This window comes from Parasteatoda tepidariorum, chromosome 8 (genome assembly GCF_982258835.1).
Source record: "Parasteatoda tepidariorum strain Cologne lab strain chromosome 8, Ptep-v5.0, whole genome shotgun sequence".
NCBI lineage: Eukaryota > Metazoa > Arthropoda > Arachnida > Araneae > Theridiidae > Parasteatoda > Parasteatoda tepidariorum.
In genome coordinates, this window is record NC_141762.1 from 12,472,451 (window position 1) to 12,494,665 (window position 22,215).

Sequence of the window (22,215 nt, forward strand, 5' to 3'; positions counted from 1 at the left end):
ATATCTTATTCATAATTATTGTTTTGCAGTGATTTTAATATTAATATGAATGCTAAGAAGTAAAAGAATGTGGCGTCTTAAGAAACGTTCATGTGTTGGAGTAGAAAACCAAACCAGTCCATTGGACGAAAAGAGCCCATGGATGCAGTTTTTGCCACCCAGAACTTGAAATACTGTGGCGTTTATGAAAGTCTATACAGAAAATTAAATGACTCACAGGTAATCAGTGATCGCAATAATTTTCTCCCTCTTTTAATTACTTACCATATTCTTGCATTAACTTTTTGTGTGCCATTTTATTTTCTTCAGAAAATGAAGTTATTATTCATATTTAATCAACCTCGAAATAGGAGCAGGTATTTTAGAATGAGGTCTTAAAATATCCATTTTTGTGATGTTATTTTTCTAATATTCGAACGTCTGATGAACCGGAAACTTGCTGATATTTCAGAACTTGTGCTTCCATTCTTAAAATAGATAAAGCAATATCAATAAAAATCGTAAGATATTTGGCGAAAACAGTTTTAAAAGTGGAAAAACAGATACATTTCAGATAAACACTTATAGGCTTTTGATTTTACTAAGTTTTTTTTTTTTTTTTTAAAGAGAGTTGAAACGAAAGAAAATATTTACGCTATTTTATGGCGACCAAGATTCCTTTTCCTTAAAAATAAATGTTTTTAAAATATAATTTTAAAAATGATTACAATTGTTTTTTTATTTTATTTATTTATTTATTTTATTTTGGAGTTGTGGATAACCAATAAGAAATAGCAAATGTTTTGTCTACATCAATTCTTATCAATCAGCACAATTATTTAAATGTGAACCAGATATAAGTACAACTAACAAAGTTCCAATATCTTCTGCTTGTTAAAAAAATAAAAATTTTGCTTAACCTTGCTGTCCTTACTTACGCATGCAGGTGAATAAGTATTTAAACAACGCCAAGCTTAAGTAAGGCATACTGAGAATAAAATTTGTGTTTAATGTTGATAAGATATAGTACATATGCAGTCATCATCAATCATTAAACTTATCAATCAACAAAGTTATTAAATCGCATACCAATAATAACAAAAAACCTACAAGATTCTAAAGCTAGTAGTTTGTAAAATCTTTGCTCAGTTTGCGCATACAGGTATAAATTAATTACATTAAATAAAAATTAGTATTTAACTCGAATTCGCGAAAAGGATCTCCTCGAAGGCTAGTTTACCCCCGTTTTTTGAGATAGCAGTTCTCAAGGCTTTAGGGCAGGGCTCAAAAATACAAATATACAGAGTTAAACATTCGTAGCCGCCAACGCGTTATGGATTGATTAACAGTTAAAACAAAGTTATAAAACAAAAACAATAAGGCCGTTTTATGAATTTAAACTTTTTTTACATTTATGTCATATTGCATTACACAACAAAAACGAATGTTATAGCGAATGTGTTAACCGACCTTTTTATAGCACAATCATTGTTAATTATTTATTTATTCGCAAAGCTGAGATTATTTAAATGTTAAAGAGAATGAGTGTTCATCTGGAACAGTATTTTTTTCCCCCTTTCTTTTTTGTTTCGTTTTTCATTAGGCTCTAAGAGGGAGTCCCAGACAAACGACCTTGAGTTATTTTTGTAGCGTTTGGTTTTTAAATAGCCTGGAAAAGAACTACAGTTAACGCAATCGATTAGACTCTTCCTAACTATTTATTTCTGCACACTAATTTTTCGTCTGCTTAAAAGATTAATAGGTCCCCGGAGAAATTTATTTCCGATGCGCTATTAATTTCATCATCTTTATTTTTTATTTTCTAATGTTTCAATAAAAGCGATCATTTTTCAAATAAATGATTCTCCTTTGTTTTTATTATCATCACTATGCAGGCGATAAGTTGAGGAACAAAATCATATATATAATTTTTTTTTTTTTTTGGTATTCTGTTAGAACATTTATGAAAGTCGCTTTCCTTTTGGCGACAGTGTTTTATCGACTTACTTCGTCGAAATATCATTTCATCTACTGCAGTGTTTCCCAAACTTATGATTTTTCTGTACCCTTTCTAAATTTTTCGTAACGCTGTGTACCACTAAAAGAAATTAATGTATTTTTTACTATAAAAAATTAACTCTGCAAAAAATAGCCAATTGAAAAATACGTAATCGTAAATTTTCATGGCTAGCTTTGTTTTTAGATAAAATTTTTTGAAATTTTCGTTTGTTGCAAGATATTTCGCATAAGAACGCGTACCAATGCTAAACTGTTCCCGTAGATCCTGAAAAATGCACTTTGTATGGCAAAAATATACTTAACTTTCCAGCACTTTTTTTTTTTTTTTAATTTTGTCATCAGTTGAATGAACAGCCTATCAACATGATACATGTTAAATGCATGCTAAATGATCATCCTGCCACCTGTGAACCTAGCCTTGGAAATAGGAGAACACCCGAGACATAAATATAGGGGGGGGGGGGAATTTTCACTAACTTTTCACTGAGAAATTTTTCCTCGCCATCTTTTCATGTTTTTAAATTTATCTGTCTTTGTAATTATTTGGACAAGGATGTCTATAAAAACGTATAAGAAGGTCCTTTCAAGAAGCATTTAAGCATCTAAGAGAAAGAAAGTTGGTGGTTTGCTTACTTGGGGGGATGTCCAGTACACAAAATAAAAAACGGACCATCCTGAAAAATTTTTGATCTGAAGATCGAATCTGCACGTTCTTCTCAATCTAACTGGGAGGGGGTGTCCTCTAACATGCTAATTTATTAGTGCTGGCAATATTTTCAACTATGAAATCAGACCCAAAAATGTACTTTCTCTGAATAAACATACCTTTTTTTTCAACGGATTCGGATTTCTGATCCCCAAAATATAGGGGATAGCCACAATCTGGAAAATATGGTCCCCATAGTTTGGCCAGGAGGGGGGTACAAAGTTTGGACCCCTTCATGTTAATTTTTTCGTATTTTCGCTATATCTCGAGACCTTTTTAAGCGAATGGAATTTTACTGTGCTTCGAGAAGCTCTTAGTGCTTCTTAAAACATTTCCCTGTGATACGCGAAGAAGTAGGACATGTTTAAAATATATAATGTAAAACAAATTTTGAAGTCTTAAAAATAAAAATATTTCCTACGTAAAAACTTTTTTTTTTTTTTAAAATATTTTAGTAAAATGATTTTTGGAGTTTTCGGTGAGTAAGAAAAAAAAAAATCAAGTATCAATTGCTTATTACCATTCTGGCGAGATATAGATTGTATACGAAAGAAGTCAGAATTATTGTTTCTCGTTATGCGACTGTCAAAGCAAATTCCGGCCGAAAGACAACACTATCCGAATTTTATTGTAACCGTGATATGTTTTTGTTTTGTGTACCTGGCAACTTCGATGCATAATTAGTTTGTTTATTTTCTACATGGCTCCTTGCCTGTCTTAAGTAAGAAATATATAGTGAAATAATTGAAATATTTGTGAAAGAATCATCATTGTGAACGAATATAGATTGAGTCACTTACAAGAATGGATACTTGACGGGCTCGGTTTACTTGAAATAGAATGGAAAGAACAGTTGCTAACGTAAGCGAATCACACGCTTCAACAACCAATCAGGATTGAGATACCCACACTGCATCACTTGCAGGTATCCCATTGCTATAAACGTTGAAAATGAACATTAGGAAAACACATTTCTTTATTAAAAATTTTTTTGATTTTACTTTCACTTGAAAAGCGCGGTAGGAAATATTAATGAACGATTTTATAAATGCTTTTTCTTTTCTTAATTGCTCAATATATTGCTATTAGAAATATTACATTTTCTTTTAAAAAATGCAATTTCTACTTCATTTACAATTTCACAAAGGCAACCGAAAGATTAAATAAATTATGAATTATAGGTCGGATCTAAATATAATCGAAGGTTTCAAAACTAATCAGTGGTAATCAGAAGTGCTAACTCGCGGAACTCTTTCAATTCATCCGTGGAACCTTAGGGTTCCGCAGAACACCGTTGGGCAACCGATGCTGTAGGCGCTGAATGCACAAGGTAAAAACATTATTTTTCGTAGCTCTGTTAACGAGAGAATTAGTTTTATGCATTTGAATAAAAACTAACATAATTTAAAAGATATTCTTTTTTTTTTCTTGTATTTTACTGGAAAGTTTTAACACTGCACCATGTCATCTGACATAATATACATATATATATATATATATAATTGAAAAAAATACTATCATATAAGCTCCTGTCATGCTAGTTAAAAGATATAAAGTTATGAAAAAAAGAAAGAAAAAAAAGCTAAGTGCATGATTGCGTGTGTTGTAATAGATTAGAACCAGAAAAATGTTTCACTATTTTTTTTTTCTAAGGCAAAATAGCAAAGCCATGAACACCTAAAATTTATTCGCATCGGAATAACCATAACTTCTTCTGAATAACAAATTTACACTTCTTCGGTAAGCTTGTTAAATCTTTCGTTTAAAAAAAATAAAAACTAATGACACCATAACTTCGTAATTTGAAGAGTCATCCTCTGTTAGCAAACAATTTCCGAGGGAAAAAAAAAAAAAAACTTGAAAGCAGCAGGGTGTATACACAGATGTGTTTCCAAGGTATGATCGCGTCTAGAAAGAAACAGGGCTGCAGTGAATCACAAAAAGGGAAGAAGCAGAAATTAGGAGAATGACTAGAATAGTTCTTGAGAATAAATTTCGAGCACGCTGTTTACTTTCGGATTCAGAAATTCCTCAACTCAGATGCTATTTCTAGAACCGACTAAGACCGTTCGTAATGTCATAGCAAGCCTTTCCAGTTCGAGGCCACTTAGATTAAATAACTGCTTGGGTTTGATTTTGGATTCTCTCTCAGGGTTAAAAATTATGTTCTCATTAATTCAAACATGTAAATGTAGCATTGGTCTGACTAGCGCAGGAGCGGATCAACTTGGAATCGCGCCTCCGACCTCAAAAGAATAAATAAATAAACGAATTGCGTTAGCTTGGGTTTCGAAAAATTAAAAAAAGAGGCTACTAAAACTGAGAACATATTAAAAATATTCAACTTTTTTGTGATTTGTTTTAATAGCATATAATAAAAACTGTGAATTAGAAACCTTTCAAAACAAATGTTTAAGATTTATTTTTAAAATTTTCTGGCCTTACAAAGTATCAAATCAAAATCTATTAACGAAAGCTAAAATAAATACAATTGGAGATGAAATTACAAAACGAAGATGGAGCTGGCTTGGACATATCCTTAGAATGCCCAAAGAAAATATTACATCTGTTGCTCTTACATGGGCCCCTGATGGTAAGAGAACAAGAGGAAGACCCAGACTTACCATCCAGCGCATGTTTTTGGGCGAATTAAAAGAATGTGGAATATCTGGATGGGAGGAAGCAGGATCTATTGCTAGAGACAGGAGGCGTTGGAAGGATATGCTAGAAGCCTTAAGTGCCCAAAGGCACGTAGAGGATAAGTAAGTAAGTAATAAAAACTGTGACACAATAGTTTACAAAGTACAATCCCGCAGTGGACTGATCGTTAAGACACTGTTCCCAGCAGATCACCGAAGTCAAGCATCACTGGCTGGAGGTCAGTGTGCGGGTGGGTGACCACTTAAATCAGTCTGCATAGGGACCGAGGGTGTGCGGTATGGGTCCTCGTTATACTGTTCTACCTTAAAATGCTTGATTTCGCGTGTAGATCGTCGAGCTACCGAAGCGGGGGTGGCATTTCCTCTGCAGAGTACCTAAATTGTGATGGCATATCTTCGGATCATCCTCAGGGATGTTTCCCAGACCGTCGCCAATAGCCCATTGTGCAGCTCTAGTGCGACGTATATAAACTACAACAACAATAAAGTACAGCGGTGGCTGTGGGTATAGACTTTACCCAGGTTCGACGGCTGGTCGTTTCGAATTGTGCTCCCGGTTTAGCAAAGTGACGTAAGATATCTTCAGCGGTAGACGGATCGTGAGTTAGAAACACCTTTTCGTGGTTTTCCTCTCTCTGTAACACGAATGCGAGTTAGTTCCATTAGAAAATTCCCCACGAATTCTAGTTTATTCCAATGCTTGATCCAGGAGTTCTTAATTGGGCTCGAAATTACAAGTTCAATCAGAAGTTGAACATTGATAGTCGTGGATCAAATAATAGGTCGGCTATTCAACACTGGTAATAAAATAAAGTATTTTGCAAAGAATTTCCATAAAATATGGTTGCTAAGATTTTTACAGTTGTGAAGCTTCCTTGTTTCTTCAATTTTGAAGCTAATTTTTATCGGAATTTTTAAGCTACTTTTGATTAATTTCGTCTTTAAAAATTATCAATAAACAAGTTTATTAAATTAATCAAATTTACACGCTAACAAGTACCTAGAAAAACTGATAAACAGTAACTCATTAAAACAAACAAAAACAAATAAATAATAAGTTCAATTTAAAATACGAAAAATGTATAGTCTGGTCAACACGAGATGTAAAATTGCTTTTAGTAAGATCGGGGCACGTCTCAAAATTGCCAAACAGTAGAATCAGCTTTCGCAGATAGCTTTAATCCATTGAAATTCAAAAGAGTGATGAATTTTTAATATTTTTTTTTAAACAAAATGAATTTTAATGCATTAGTTTACTAAAAAAAATTAATTACCTTTGTTCAAAATAAAAAAATACAGCATTATACTGCAAAAAATAAACTACTTTAAACGCGGAGATTAAATTTTTTATATTTCTTTTAATAAAAAGTCATTTACAATATGAAAAATTTAACTATGTAGTGAAAATGTATCAGTTTTTTAGTGCCAAACGATGTCAAAATTTTTCTTTTAAATTAAAATAAATTAAATTTTTTTAATGCATTTTAAGAAATCTGTTTACAATGCTAATTTAATTATCACCTTAAGAAATAGCTATAAGTTTTTTTTTTTTTTAATTTCTTTTTTTTTAATTTCTTTTTATGAAAACGTCTTTCTTTCAACGCATTGTTATGCAAACTGTAAAATTAATAAACAATGCAGTGAAAAAACAAAAGTATTTTCGCAACATAATTAGAGCAATAAACAACAATAAAATTCAGTGAGAAAAAAAAAATCATTTTAACGAAACAGGAAAAATATACTATCAGTATGAAACATAGTTTTTCAATACAAAAAAGAAAAGAAAAGAGAAAAAGATCAAGAAAAAAAAATATTTTAAACTCTCGTTTTTGAAAATTATTGCATTCTCTTTTTCCTCTTAAATTCAAAAAATTAAAATATGCATTTAACTATGTCCATTTAATTGAGAAATATTCTTTTAACTATAAAATTATTTTCCTTTCAACAGTCAAATAAATAGATAGAGAATCGAAACAAGAAATGGTTGAAAATAGATTTTTTAAAATTCTTTCTCGTATTCAATTTATTCTTGTATCTCTTATCTCCTTATTCATGGATTTCCTTCCAGACTTGTTATCGAATCGTCTCACCTTTTCTTAGCGGAATCGATAATGTGATAAAGAGGAATATTTTCCCATGCTCTGAATTTTGATAAGATGACTTTTGAATTAGCACAACTTTTCTTTGTTACTACACTAAACTAAGCTAATGAATAATAATGACATGACAGAATGAAAAAAATATCATTTTCATTAATGAACTGTAATTGAGCAAACTTGAAAATACACAAATTTCCCGATTTAAGAACAAGTATCTGTAACTATAGGACAGAAACATTTAATGAATGACTCAAGAACCGCGACAGCTCAGGAGATGGAGCGTTCTCCTTCCAATGAGGTGAACCGGGTTCGAAACCCAGCGAGGGCTGGCCGGATGCGAATCCGCGTCCGGTTTGCACCGACCACAGTGCTGACGTGAAATATCCTCAGTAGTAGATGAATCATGGGCTAGAGTGCATATGCCATCAAGCTAACCGTGGGAGGTTCTCGTGGTCTTCCTCTCCATGTAACGCAAATACGGGTTAGTCCCATCAAAAAATTATTACATGAAGGCAAATTTCTCCCAATACTTGATCCAGGAGTTTCCTTGTCTTATGGATTGGTCCAAAATTACAAGGCTACGGAGTAGAACATTAGTAGTCGTAAACCCAAAAATTGGATCGGCTGTTCAACGACGGTTATAAAATTAAAATAAAATGAATCACACTAAAAATTGTAATCATTTTCATTTCAAAATGGTGGCTTATAATTAAATGGTAGCGTATTTAATAAAATTAAGTGTATAACACCTAAAATAATATTAATAATTAGATTCAACAAAGAGATTAAAATGGTGAGATCAAATAAATAAATAAATGATGAAAACAGAGAAAATAAGAACTAACAAAATATTACATTAAAAATTATAAATAAAATCAATTTTAAAAGACCAAACTACATTATTTTATACTACGGACAATTATACTCTCAGTACATAAATACAAAGCACAGCACAGCATGTAAATATAAAATTTCACCGTTTGAAATTAAAATTTTTTGAATCAGAGACTTCCTGTTATTCCATTTGAATTCCATACCAGGCGTAGAACAATAAAACTAATAATACAACATTATTTTTATTATTATTATTTTTTTAATGAGTGGAATTCGATGCAAAACAAACTATTTTTCGTTACTATTTTATAAATTCTAAGCATGTTTCAAGGCGACAAATATGTCTCCTATGCGTATGATATTAGCGACAGTTGCAGAATATTACGCGATGATTGTCTCCATACTGGTAATGAACCCTACTTATAATTGAGGACGTTAATGGTAAAGCTAAGTTGATCAACGTCATGGAAAAACACAAATTTATTAAATTAAGAACACGTAGCAGAGAACAGTAACTTTTAATAGATCAAACACACACTCAAAATAGTTTTGATTATTAAATGGTGGTTATAATTGACGAGGTTAACAGCAAAATTGATCACAATCTTGAAAAAAACTCAAAATTTTATGATTTAAGAACATGTATTTGTCAGCTGTAATTGTAATAAAACAGTATACAATGAATAAACAAGTAACTATTAAAGAATCACACGCACAAATTATCATTTTCATTTACAAATGGTGGCTAAAATTGAGTAACATCTTGAAAATTTTCTGTTTTATTTGGAACATTTTAAATGTTCGTCTGCGACAAAGTTTTAAAACAAGATTGTCTCAGTGGAAAGAGATGTTTTCCATTTTAAAACCATGTCCAAGAATAATAGGGTCGCTCAGTTGCCATACCGTAAGAAAAATAGTTCTTGGCTTCGAATATTTTTGGTACATTTTAATTTGTTTTTTTAAACACAAAATACGGAATATTTTATTGTAAAGATAAGAAAAATGCAATCGTTTTCAACTTGGTTTCGTATTTGCGTCAGTCTGTTTAATTTATAACACCCTTAAAAAATTCTTAAATGCAGAAAAGCGATGCTGCACGAACAAATAAATTATTAACTACTAAATGTTAATTCTAACAATCGTAAATGTATCATCTCATGCACTGGTTGAGATACGGAGAAGGAATTAAATGTAAAATATACAGTAATTTCCAAATTTCAACTAATTCTTCTTCGAAATTCCCCCAATTCCAATAGCCAACCATCTCCCTCACTTGAATTTTAAAATATTTAAAAGAGCATGAAAAATTTATCACACTCATAAAACGTGTTAGTGCCAAAAATACAATTAAAAATCCCATGGTACATTATTTGCAATATGAACACCCGAAGTTATATGATTTGTGATTAAAATTTCCCAAAATAGTGGCCATAAAATTGTTGTTACAAATAATAAAATTTATACTCTTAATGATTAATTATTATTTTTTTTCTTGAGAGTATTTAGCGACCCAGCTTTAAAAATCTGAGGCGCTAATTTGGGTCGCAATCCTACTTATAAGTTTTATCCCTGTAGTCAGCTTTATTTACCAGTAATCGAAAACAAGTTCCAACTGCGCTGGCTACAACAACTTCCCATGCTTATTTTATATTTATTGCTATAAACAAACATTTAATTCGCATCAAAAAGTAAACAAACTCAAAAACAGTTGCTTATCTGTTGAAAAACACTCATCTACAACGCAGTTAGTAGATAAAGACATTTTAAGCAGAGCCCCATACCATGACCGGATCATTTTCCACTGTGGTCCTTGCTTTGTTTGTGGTGCCTGATTGACAAGGAAGAAAAGAAAAGGATGTAGTATAGCCACCCCTCCCGCAGGAAAAGTTCTTTCACCAAACATCATTGCCATATCTTCTTCCCTATACCCCCCAACTATCACCTATTGCTCACTCCCCTACCGAAGCCAGTCAACCAGTTCACAGGTCGATACGGAAAACTAAGGCAAAAGCATAGTCGACTCTGGCGAAGGATGTATACCACATTTGGCTTATTATCGTCCGTTTCTTACGCTTTTTTTCCCCTCTCTCTTTTTAAGTTGCGTGACGGTTTTACGCGAGGAGGGGTTGGGTAGGGAAAAAAAAGAAAGAAAACCGAGAACAATCAATAGAAAGCTAGGCGGCCTAAATAACACCCCCTTCAATTTTCAGAGAACAGTTTTGGGGAAATTGGGTTTTAAAATTTTGTTCTTTGTTTGTGTTTTCTGTTAAAAGCTGACGATAAAAATTATATCTTAGTTTTTCGATTTAATTAGTTAAAAGGTCGTTTGCTATAATTAGATATGCTTTCATAGAAAAGATTATATTAGAATTGAATGAATTGAATTTCCCGCGAATATTTCGATTATGATTCTATAAGTCTACGGACTCAGGTTTCCGTCTGTTGCCATGGAAAGTCAACAAGATGAGCTTTTAGGCAAACAACATCTTAGATTGTGTTTTCTTAAAAAAGCTGACGATAAAAATTATAACTTAGTTGTTCGATTTAATTAGTTAAAAGATCGTTTGTTATAATTAGAAATGCTTTCAGAGAAGAAATAGATAATATGTGAGCCGAATCGAATTAAATTGTATTTTTCCTGCGATTATTTATGTTAATATTTAAATATGGTTGTACTAGGGGGCTCCACCCCCTGCTCGCTACCGCTCGCCAACCCCCGAGAATTGCTACGCAATTCTTTTTTGTTTGCTTCGCAAACAAATTTTAATACATTTATATAAGGATATAAATGCGCGGCAGAGCATAAGTACGACTGTACGATTCTCCCAAATACTGATTTTCATCTATTTCTCGAAGACGATTAGCTGCCCTACTTCGATTTTCTCTTTAGCAGGCATTAGTAAGCTCTCGATTATTTTGTCGATTTATTCTTCGACGCTCTTGTTCATTTTGACGAAACGTGGGATCCAATCTCCGCTGTCTGCAATATTCTCGATCGCGATCTGTCCTGTCAGACATTATACTGAAATTCCAAATGATTGAAATGAGTTGAATAAATAAATGTGATTTAAAATTTAACTATTTTAAGGTAAGCAAGCCTCAGTAAGCTTTATAAAAGCAAACAACAAAAATGTAAACATTAAAAGATATCAATCACTGGATAGGCATAAGAATGATAAGATAAGATGAGATGTAATCAGCAAAAACCCACTCAAAGTAAATCAACAAAAAGCTTTGACGCGAATGCGTTCTCTTTTCTGATTGGCTTAAAACTGCATCCTCGCTTGGATTGGCTACTTCTTTCATACTGTCACGTGATACCTTAGATTTCATTGGCTGGTGCGACACCATCATTGGATTTTTATATATGGTTGTATAAGTCTAAAGACTGAGGTTTCTGTCTGTTGCCATGGAAAGTCAACATGATGAGCTTACAAGCAGACAACAGCTTCTTAGATTATTAGGGGGGGGGGAATGACCAATATTGTTTTTATTTACATTGTAATAATAATCTTCAACAACATACGAAAACCAAAGCCTTTCACTGTTTACTGTTTTGATAAGAAGTTATCACTGCAACGAAGAAATATTGAGTAATTTGATCCCTAAAAAATTTCTAGATGTGTTTTATTTTGATTACAGTTTACAATTGAAACTTATAAACAACGATTAACAATTCTGAAATCAGCATAGATTTCTGGTAAAAATGTGTTTTTTTTTTCTTCAAAAATTTCGAATAAAAAATATTGTAAAATTAGCTTTTATATTTATCAACCTAGAAATAAAAAATAATCTTAGGAAAAATTATCTCCTTAACAAAGAAGCATGGAAAAATACGAAGTAAAGTGATAATTTGATACTCCAAAAATGTCTAAATACATTTGTTTCATTAGTTAACCGTAGGTAAGATAACTTATCACTCTGATAATTATTTGCCTAAAAATATACTGTTCTTCTTTATTTACTCTTAAATATTCTTTTTTTTTTTTTTTTTTTTTAATATAAAAAGACGAATCAAGAGTATTTTTTTGGGGGGATAATAAAATGTTTTTTTTTTTTTTTTTTTTTTTTTTGTAAAGTTTTTTTTGATTATTACTATTTATTCCTTTCATACTCATCTTGTATTCGCTGAAGTAAGCAATGATTATTCTATTTAAGCGAAAGACACACTGTGCACTAGAGTTTTAGGTATTTGAAACTTTTCTTATCAAAGCTCATAGCTCACCATAAGTCTTCTCTGCGAAATAAATCATTCTGTACTTGATCACATTCTAAATGACGAGTTAGTGAAGTAATTCAGAGAGGGGTAAAACCCTTCTTCATTCACTCCAATGTATAACTGCCAGCAAAATTTTATTAATTCTTAACTACACTCCTAACACCTGTTCAGATATACACATGAGCAGTAAGTCCCTATTGAAGTGACCACCTATTGTATTCATAACTGAAAATTTCATTCTAGCTGGTGAAACATTTCTTAAAAATAAACAGATTCTTTCATTTTAGTACCTCTTCTTTCTGCAATTAAACCATAACTGGAAACTACAAAATATCCATTTAAACGAAGAAAAATTTAACATTACTTTCAAAAAAATGATTTGGTTCCATTAAATTTTATTCGTATAAGCGGGTTATTCGATTATCCGATATGCAATTAAGTGGGGACGACTGTAAATGAAAAAAATGAATAGAGAACTTTTCTGTACTTTTCAAATCGAGAAAGATAACCTTCGGTAAATCAAGAGATTACAACGGAAAATAAATCATGTACAAGTCTAGACAGGTCAGTCAACTTAAAAAGACGCCAATTTCTCAATAAGTCACATTTGGCGGCTGCAAGGGAAGAGGAATGTGAAAAAAGTATCACCATACATATATATTTTTTTTCGATGATACCCACCACATAGACATTCCTGGTGATACCTAGACTGGAAAATAGTGGGTCAACAAAAATAAACACAATAGACAGTCCCTCTCTCTCTTTACTATCTCTCTAAACTTCTTCCTCTTAGTTTTATTGCTCACTTTCTCTTTCCCAGATAATATTTATCGTTTGCGTTCGTAAAAACAATTACAGTTTTATAATTGTACTACTATGAGAAATATATTCTAATTATTTAAATTTTACATATTTTATAAAATTTGTCGTAAAACGTAAGTCAATATTAGCTTTATAATTTTATGCAACTTAGCACATAAATGTATGAAATATCTATGATAAAATAAGCTGGAATATTTTACACAACTCACAACAATTGCTAAGAGTATAATAAAATTATCTATCAAATGTTACGTAACTTACTTTATTTACAATGAGAAATTTTTACGTTTGAATTAGCTATCAAATATTACGCAACTTACTACATTTACTATGAGATATGTCTACTTTCGAATTAGCTATCAAATATTACGCAACTTACTACATTTACTATGAGAAATGTTTACGTTAGAATTAGCTATCAAATTTTACGCAATTTACTTTATTTACAATAAGAAATATTTACGTCAGAATTAGTAATCAAATATTACGCAGCTTATTATATTTATTATAAGAAACGTGTATGTCAAAATTAGCTATCGAATTTTTCGCAACTTGCTAAATTTGCTACAAAAAATTAGATGTTATTATTAGATATCAAATTTTACGCTACTCGTATTTGCAGTAAAAGAAATTATAAAATGAGTGAAAGGAAATACGAATTCTCGGGCAAACGTCTTTATAAATTTATAAATCATTTTTTTTTTCTTCATCTAAATAATTTCGAATTTATGCATAAATAAAAAGTTCTTTTCGATGTTTTTTCGTGGGAAATTTAGATAAAAAAAAATTTTTTTGTGGGGAATTTAAATGAAAAAATTATCTTTTTCAGTCTTTTTTTTTAATTAACTAAAAATAATCTAATAAAAACTAAAATTAAACTTTAACTGAGGAAAACATAAATTAATTTGCTAGTGTAAAATATGGATAGAAACCCATTGGAAGCGGGTCACGTAAAGATACATTTTTGAAATTTCTGCTGTCCGAACTATTTAAAAGTGGAAGAAAAGCTACTTCGTTTCCGTTCTGTTTTTCAAAGAAATTATCCATTTGTTATTACTACAAGCATAAATGATTCAGTATAGTATATGTAATCAGAACTACAATCGTTTGTCGTAATTTTTTCTTTTTTAAATGAAGTTGTAACTATTGTGACAAGTTAGTTACATCTTTGATGAAATCTTGCCTGCCTCTTTCTTTTAAATTTTTATCTATAACAGTTGTAATACATTTCTTTAGAAAAGTTGACCGCATGCAATATGTTTAGCAAAAAATTATATTTTATAAAATAAAATAAATAAATAAAAATTAGGTCAAGGATAAAAAATAAATCTTATTTGAATAATTTTGCACCGACAAAAATCATACCAGAAAAATTCTCTCCACGTGATTAAAATATAGTGTACGTGGTTGATCCATATAGGAATACTACGTGATAGAAATTCAAAATTCAATTCAATCTGAAAAGAAACTAAACATGCAATTTGTAGTTTCTGATTTTCTTGGACTATAGAACATTCTTAGCAATAGGCACGTTCTAATCATATTAATTTTGTGTCCGTTCTGAAAGATAACGGTCATGATTAAGGCTGTTATCTTTTATGGTGAACTATACGAAAAATCTATATTCATATTTTCTAAAGAAAAAAAAAAAATTCTATAAATTAACACGCAACATTTCAACTAATAAGTCGGAAACGTGAAGACATCTTCAATATTCGTTACTTTTCTGTTAAATCGGTAAAGCGATTTTACGAAAAATTCGAAGCAGTTATCGTGTGCTATTTCTAAACATGCTTAATAATTTTTGACGATCTTTCGGACGATAGTTCTTGCTTAAAATTATTTAAAAAAAACTTAAGAAGAAGTGAAGTGCTTATACCCAACCATGTAATTTAAATCAGATTTAATTGGATGCCTGTAAGCGACGTCATGCGTGAGCAACGAACCTGATTGGCTTCTGAATCGACAAATACTACGGTGACGCATACAATTGATAACAAAAAGTTATTTTGACCTGATTTTAAGATAATGATACGGCAGAGGTCCTGTTGTACTGCTGTTTTTTTTTTTTTTTTTTTTTTTTTTTTTTTTGTAGCAACGCAAATCATTAGGCACTATCAAAGATAATTTTTGATTAACATTTATCAAATAATCTGAAGTTGCCTTACTTTTACTTAAGTTTCCCTATTTGAATTTTATTGTAGGCTATATAATTTTTCTCTCTATTTAAAGGGGAAAAAATTCAAAATATTTCTATTCGTAATTTTTTTTTAATCTTTTCCTTTTTTATTAAAAATCAGTTAACAATATATAGTAGCTAACAAATTTATGATTTATTTATCAATAAAACTTATACATTGATCAGTCACACTACCAATGAACGTCTATTAAGAAATAAAATATCATAATCACAGCTCAAAAATTAATATATCGAGTCGTTAAGATGGCTAATTTCGTAATTGAACTAATCGTCTTAACCCTTTGATGGGACACCAGTGTTCTTTTTATATATTTTTTTTTCTGACGATCAAATTACAAGAAAAAATATATTTTGGTATTTTTTAATTTTAAAAACAGTTTGATAGTTACTAAAAAATATCTATTAGGTTATCGGAATTATATTTGCGCTAAAATATAAATTCAAAAAAAAAATATTAAAATTAGAAGTTTTTTCTCTCATCAATATTCAAAAATTTTAACAACTTTTTTTTTTTGAAGAAGAAGAAAAAACAATTTATCAAAAAAAATTTTTTTTTCCCTTCGTATTCAAAAGTTTATCAATAATTGATTTTGTTAAATCAATGGTTTTTTTACTTATTTTTTTTAAATTTATTTATTGAAAGATTTTATCTTTAACGCTGAAGAAAAAACCAGTGTTTCATGCTGCAATTAATAATCATAAATTTTTATAAGGCTAAATAAAAGAAATTCACTTATTTTTACCTTAATCAATACTAAGTAATGAAAAAAAGTTCGAAAAATATATAAAATAAAAAAAAAATTATAATAAATGCGCCTTTAAAAAAGTTATGCTATAAGTAAGCATAATTCTTTTCAAATTTAACATAAGCAAAGTTAGCCTTCAATTTTATTATTTGAGGGTTTGTTTGCGAGCAGATTATACTAAATCATTTTTTTAAATAATTAAAAAAATTTTAGTACTAAAACTCCTCATTAATAAAAAAAAACTTATTAAAAAAAAGAACAAGTTTAGGCAATTATTAAACAAAATAGAAGCAGACAAGTACCGATTAAAACTGATATACACTAACTTCTTAAAACAAATGGAATTTAAAACTCGATAATTTAGATCTGAAACAGTAATTTTCTATTTTTTACTATTTTACTTTTTTTAATTTATTTACTTTGACTTTTCATTCTTGACTTCCGAACTAAAAGTCTTATGATATTATAAAATATTTAATGAAACAATAATACAAAATTTCCTCTAGCACTCAATTTCTTCAAAAACAAAGAGTATTCACATCTCAATGGTAAATAATTGCGAAATTTCTTCGAATTTCAGCTATTCTTGTTCAGCTAGGAAAGGAAAATTCTTGATCGTTTGCCGTTCATCGTTATAGCTCACTTTGACCTTAGAAAACTAAAATTTCCAATTCATAACTCTATGTGCTGAATTCTGTATTTTAACAAAAGGGTAAGAAGGGGGAAAATGTGGCGTGTGCTGCATGGTTGGGCCACCCAAGTTACGGCTCTTGTAGAGGGTTGGAGAGAGGAAGAAAAAAAACACCTTCTATTAGGGAAAAAGGGGTCGACGGCACATTTTACCCACAAGTACCCCCTCTGACTACTTGACTGTGGCACAATTCACTCTCAATCTGATTCACTTTCAATCTGAATAGAAAATTGAATGAACGAATTGATGTTTATTAAATTTTTGAATTTAAGTTATATTTTATTTATTTTTTATTTTTTGCCTTAGCATTTGCATTTAATTTAATCTTTTTCTCTTTTTTTTTTTTTGAATAGAACTTATGGAAGATTTGTATAAGATTGTTTTTTAAAGTCTCTGTCATTATATAATATAACTCTTTTTTTTGCGAATAATATACTGTTTTTATCCCTGTTTTAAGTTCGCAAAAGTCTTGATGAATAAATTTGTAAAACTCTGGTTGAAAAATAGGTGTTCAAACGATACATCAAAGGATAGTACAAATATATGTATATTATCTCTATGTAAAGAAATGAAAATTGTTATTCACTAAAACAACAAAGAACTAGCAAAATAATTAAATAAATAATGGAGTTTAAATATATTGTTATTCGTGCAAAATACTTTAATTTCTCAATACTTACAACAACAAAAGAATTCTAATTCTTTGAAAACTGTGATTTCTCTGTAATAATATGTATAGTCTCTATTTTACACGGACAATTCGCGAACACAATGGAATAAAGAAAATAAAACTTTTTTTTAAATGTGGTTTACCTCTGTTACGTGACACCTAAATGAATTTATTATTTCCGCACTAAATGTCAATGAATATATTTACATTTATAAATTCTTTTGACTATAGCATTTGACTTATTTATTTTATAATTTTCTTTTTATAGTAAAAAAGTACACTTCGGAGTCATTGAGATATTGCGCATGCACATTGAGGGAGCAAAAAGTCTAAGCAATGCTAAAATCTCTCAAAAATTGCAAAAATAATTGAATTTAGTGAAATATTTAACATTCGAAAAAAAAAATGATAATTCAAGGATAAAACCTTTTTAAATTTGGAAAAAGGAAAAGAAAAACATTTTACAAGCACTAATTCATTAATAAGGTATCTAATTCATCAATAAGATATCTAAAAACCATAAACCTTCCGTAAGCAGATGGAGTTTTGTAATTTGATTATTTTTGCTTACAAAAAGGTAGAATTAAAAAATCATCAAAATTATTATCACGCAATTTTTTAACGGCCCCTATATAGCAACTTATATTATGATATTTTTTAATCTAATTAACAATATAAATCTATTTTTAGCATTTGAGAACCGGAGAATGTGCCATAATGTTAAAGTATATGAAAACTACGCAGTCACATTAACATGAAAAAAGGGTTTAATTAACAAGTCAAATTACAAACTATTGCTATAAAATAATTTGTTTAAAAAAGTGTTTTGCGGTGTTATTATTTTGAAAAGTAACAATGTTTAAAAAAATAACACGATTTGCGGAAAACGATGCGAAAAATTGCGTCTTTCCGAAATCATGTTCAAATTTTAATTTTCTTTTCTTTCTTTCATTCTTTTTTTTTTCTTAAAAAAATAAAAATCAAAATTTATGATTCAGTAAGACACTCTTTGAGTAGTAAATTGGTTACTCCATAGTAACAGTTAGTAAATTTTGAAAAATTTAAAAGATAATATCATTATTTTACAATTATCTATTGAGATAATTTCACAATGAACAATTGACTCTTTTAACTGTAAAATTAGTGTTAATCGATTATCAATTATTATGTTTCATCCTGTGGGGGATTTTTATAAAGAAAATAGTCGTTAAGGAAAAATTTGCTAGGGAATTTCACTATATTGCAATTACATAGATATTCCACTGAAGATAATTGACTATTTCAATTGACAAAATTAGATTTAATGAGTTATTGATTATTATTCCAGTGCAATAGTTGTAAGTAGTAAAAAAATTGCAAGATGATTTGATTGTTTTACAATTATCCATAAAGATAATTGCACAATGAACAACTGACTTTTAACTGAAAAAATAGTCTTGGTTATCAATTATTATTCCCCACCCATTGGGGATTTTTTTAGGGGAAAAATTCGCAAGATGATTTTACTATTTTCCAATTTCATAGATAATTCCAGGAAAGATAATTGACTATTATATATTATTATGACTTATTAATTATTATTCCAGAGCAACAGTGGAAAGTAGAACAAAAATTGCAAGATAATTTCATTATTTTACAAATATCTATAAAGATATTTGCATGATGAACAATTGACTTTTAGCTGAAAAATTAGACTTGGTTAATTATTCTTTATTCTCCACAAATTGGGGGATTTTTAGGGAAAACAGTCGTTAGGGAAAAAATTCACAAGGTGATTTCACTATTTTGCTATTACATTTGTAATTCCACGAAAGATGATTGTCTATTGTAGTTGACAAAATTTGGGTTAATGAGTTATTGATTATTATTCCGTAGCAACAGTTGTAGGACGTGAAAAATTTACTTATTATACGCGATAATTTCTCAAAATTTCGTGAACCTAGTTTAAATATTTAAGGAGATGCTGACATTTTTATAAATTAGAAGAAAAAAAAAATTTTTTTCTTACTTTTTGCTATAATTTTAAAAATATACAATAGAGATTTTAAAAAAATTTCGAGCAATTAAAAATTTATTACAAAATTATTGCTTTTAATTTGAGACAAAATTTGTTTGAAACTGCGTTCTTTTAACTAAGTTTTTCTTTTATACTGTGAAAGCACGAGAAAAATTTAAATTTGCTTTTTTCTTAATATTTTAGTGAATTGTACTTGTCAACTAAATAAAAAAAGTCTGATTTGAATATCTTAAAAATTTTAAAAGTTTCAAACAATTTTCTAAGGTGTTTTCGTTCTTTTTTTAAAAATAGCTCAATGATTTTTCTACAAATTTTAGTTTATATTATCAAACCAGATTTATTAAAAAATGACACCGGCATTGATCATCCAACATAAAAGTATCTTTTCTTTCGCATGTTTTCTTTCCTTATGTAATCATGCTTCAGTTTGTGACAGTTTGTTGCAAGGTATTATCATTTGTTATTTAATTTTGTCTTATGATACAAAATACTATTTATAGAAAACCCCTTATCATCTTGAGTTTCTTTTAAAAAGTAGATGGAAAATTACTTGAAACTCTTTACATTTTTAAGATAGTCACATCGGACTTTTTTCATTAGTTGCAAAATGCGATTCACTACAAAATTATAGAGAAAAAAAAAATTGCTAAATTTTTTCCGCGGATGCGCAGTATTAAAGAACTTGTTTAATTACTTATTTATTGCACAGTTTTCAACGAATTGTTTTTAAATTTTTAAAGCAAAAATTTTTTAATTAATTTTAAATTGCTCTAAAATTTCTGTCTAATTTTATTGAGTATTTTTAAAGTTATAGCAAAAAAACTGAGGACAAAAAAAAAATGCTTTTATAAAAATTTCCAAACGTCCATAAATATTTAGACTAGGCTTACGAAATTTTGAGAAATTATTTAAACGAAATAATTGTTACAAGTTACAAATTTATTGATTCATTTTTTTTGGCATAGGGTGTTTAAAAACACTATTTTCCGTTTCTAATTTTATTGTCAGTACTAACGTTTCTTAAGGGCTCTAAAATCTTTAAACTTCAATTAATTTGCATGAGAAATCGCATGCTCTAAACATTTCTGAAGATATTGTTATAAAAAGCAATAGTATAGAAGTGTTTACATTATTTTGTCCATTCCCCTTTAAATTAGAACAAAAATTAAGACGATAGTTGTAAGCCATCATGTTCCCCAAGTTCAACTCCAGTGAAATTCAGTTATATTTTGCACCGCTGCATAGTCACCGCAACCCCCCTCACCCCCACGTCCCCCATAACTAACCTTTCTCCTTTCAAAGTCGGCTTAGCTGGTTGCACGGGCTGCCTCACACGTTCCTTCTCTGTTTTTTTTTTTTTTTTTTTTTTTTTTTTTTTCACCCTCAACCTTGTTCTATTATTCGAATATTATTTAAAAAAAGGAAAATCGAATCATAGTTTGAATAACTACCCCATTTCTCCCTCACGTAAGGCATCCTTGAAAGAAGAAATCAGTGGCAGGGGGAATTCTCCAAAACCAGGTGAATGACACCTTTTCCCATCCGTTGGGGAGGGTGCAGAAAAGTACTAGTTGTCCCCAGGTGCAGACGATCTTTGTTGTCTACTTTAGATAATAGATATTCAATAATAGTTTTTTTCTTTTTTCTTCTTTTGGAACAAGCAGTGTTATCTTGTTATAATATGTGTCTCTATTTGAGGAGGGTAAAATTTTTCTAACGGAATTTTTCTGAAATTCCTAAACTGTGACTTGGAGAGTAGTTTTTTTTTTAATAGTTTATATGCAGAAGTATAGTACAAAATTTACTATTATTTTTTTATGAACGATAAGAAAGTCCACTCAATGCTCGCGATTGCTCGCCAAGCCCGAGTTTTAATAAAATTTAAAATTTTGAATTTACTGAAATTTAACAAATTTAAAGTCCGAGATTTCCTCCCCCCCCCCTTTATTAGGTCTGTAAGGATGTTGCTAAAAAAATTAGAATTTCACAGCAATAAATTTTTGTTTCGCAGTTAATTTTCAGCACTGTTTTTCTTTAGCAATATATGTATATTTTTTTTCAAAACTGTAAGAACTAAAAAACGTGTGTTCGTATATTTAATCACCTGAAAACTAAATCGAAGTTTAAATAGAGTGAGATGGAATTCTTATCTAAACAAAAGAATACGTCACGGCAAAATATTTTACATTTCCAACTATGAGAGTTTGTTTATCTAAATTATGTAGTGTGAAAAAAAAAAATAATAATCTAACTTTATGCAAACTTATGCTCATAGCAAAATTTTACATGATTTCATCCAATTGTTTTTGCGTTATAAGAATTTTAATAAACAATAGACGCGACGAAAATTTTCTGAAACGACGGTGGAAATGGTTAAAACTTTCTTTCTTATTTTTTTTCCTTTTTTCCCCCTCAGAAACAGAAAGACTAGCTGTAGTTCCTACGTAAAAACGAAGTGATAAGTAAAGTTATCATTTAAAATAATTTTATTTAAGACATCAAAGTTTATAAAGTTTTTATTTAAAATGGTTGTCGGATTCCGGAATTTTTTAG

At 29.7% G+C, this 22,215-nt stretch overlaps 1 long non-coding RNA gene across 1 annotated transcript in view; it reads left to right on the forward strand.

Annotated features, from left to right (window-relative positions):
- Nucleotides 1-22,215, forward strand: part of LOC107451222 (uncharacterized) — a 39,580-nt gene that overhangs the window by 5,698 nt on the left and 11,667 nt on the right. The window contains exon 2 of the long non-coding RNA XR_001585044.4: nt 30-219. This is a non-coding gene — a long non-coding RNA (uncharacterized LOC107451222). The remainder of the gene's footprint in view (nt 1-29; nt 220-22,215) is intronic.